The 1,942-nt window shown below is 35.3% G+C and overlaps 1 non-coding gene across 1 annotated transcript; it reads right to left on the reverse strand.

Annotated features, from left to right (window-relative positions):
• Window positions 1–1,483: 1,483 nt before the first annotated feature.
• On the reverse strand, window positions 1,484–1,585 carry LOC140497907 (U6 spliceosomal RNA). The gene has a single exon (XR_011964912.1). It is a non-coding gene; the product is annotated as a U6 spliceosomal RNA (small nuclear RNA).
• Window positions 1,586–1,942: the final 357 nt, after the last annotated feature.

Raw genomic sequence — 1,942 nt, forward strand, 5'->3', positions numbered from 1 at the left:
AGTGTTTATGGATTTAAAGAATGTGGGTTCAAATCCTGGTTCCACAGTTTATTGTTTGTGTGATTTTGGTCAGATCATTTCACTTCTCTGGGCTTGTTTCCTCATATGTAAAATGAGAGACTCTAATTAGATGATCTCTAAGGCCTCTTTCAGTTTAAAAGCTATGATTCTATGATATTGTTATCCTATAGCTCCTACAGATGAAGAAACTAACTGCCAGAGGTGTATTGACTTGCCCAAGATCACACAACAAATTAGTAGCAGAGTGATTTGAGTTAAGGTCTTTGGATGCATAGTTCAGTGAAACATGATATAATGTAAAGAAATTTGGTCTTGGAGTCAGAGGACCTAGGTGTGAGTCAAGGATCTGATACCTACTAACTGTGTGACCTTGGTCAAGTCACTTGACTTTAATAAACCTCCTCTTTCAGAGAGACTAGATGAGATGATCACTGAAATCTCATGTAGTTCTAAAGGCTATGATCTTACACAGGCACACTCTCACTGCCCGCAGAATGTTGCCATATAACAACACCCAGGATTTTTTGTAGTCATAAGAAAGCCTGAGCACCAAGTCTGAGAAGACCAGGGAGCTGATTCCTCTATTCATGCTCTTTTGATCTCTCCTTTATATAGCTTCTTTCTACCTTGATACTGTCATTTATTCTTGTTGAACCTACCTAGACCCCATTGAATAACTGAAAGGAACAGGATGTTTCCCATTTCAGGTGCATGTGTGACCTCTAGTGGTCAACTGTAAACTACAGGAACAAAAATCCAAGGTAAGGATGCTCTGCTGCCTTTAGTTTTCTCTTTTCAAAAATATGCTTTTTAATTATAAGCTTAATACCCAACAAACATAAACATGTCAATATACAAAGAAGAACAAGAAAGATTATATATTAAAATTTGCTTTGTAAAAGTCTATTAAATTTTAAAAGGTAACAACAAAGTTGCCTTGTTCATTTCTGTTCCCTTCTGAACTTCTTATTTTTCTATTCATTTATATATGGGTGTATATATCTATAGATAGATGGATAGACAGACAGATAGATAGATAGATAGGTGATAGACAGATTGATATAGATAGATAGATATATACACATACATATTTTATTTACATATACACATATGTATGTATACATATGTGTATATATTATATTCACACACTTATGCATGTAGAACAGCTAGGTGGTGAGGTAGATAGAGTGCCAGGCCTGAAATCAGGAAGGCTTATTTTTCCAAGTTCAAATCCAGCCTCCGACACTTACTAGCAGTGTGATCCTGGGCAAGTCATTTAATCCTCTTGGCCTCAGTTTTCTCATCTGTAAAATGAGCTGGAGAAGGAAATGGCAAAATACTCCAGCATCTTTGTCAAGAAAACTCCAGATGGGGTCACAAAGAGTTGGACGTGACTGAAAAATGACTGAACAACACACACACACAAGCTCATGTGTTGTATTGTTTTATTAACAGTCTTTTTAAAAATATAGAACACTTCACTTGTTGCATGTCATCCTTTCACAGGGGCTAAGCTAATTGCCTTATTCCAATTTTAGCATATTATATATTATTGAAGCAAACAACTCCATTGCTTGCAGCAGAAATTCATCCAGTTGAAAAGTATACTTTTACCAGGACTACCTGGGCACATTAAAAAGCATCCCTAGTGGGAGGCTGGATAAAACAAAGTAAAAAAAAATCTAATTTTAAAATAGAAAAGGTGTAAATCATCTTTTGTTAAGGCAAAACCAAATTCTTCACCGATCTCAGAAAAAAACAACTAAAAGAAAGGGGGATGATAAAGTTTAATTGTATGCAAGAAAGCAACAAAACATAAAAGGAGCTCTTTTCAGTCCTTCACACAAGTACCCACAGTAATGACTAAACTTTTAAAAGGACATTTTGGTTCTTAAAATTTTAATGCCTTTTTTAATGCAGT

Source organism: Notamacropus eugenii, chromosome 3 (assembly GCF_028372415.1).
Source record: "Notamacropus eugenii isolate mMacEug1 chromosome 3, mMacEug1.pri_v2, whole genome shotgun sequence".
NCBI lineage: Eukaryota > Metazoa > Chordata > Mammalia > Diprotodontia > Macropodidae > Notamacropus > Notamacropus eugenii.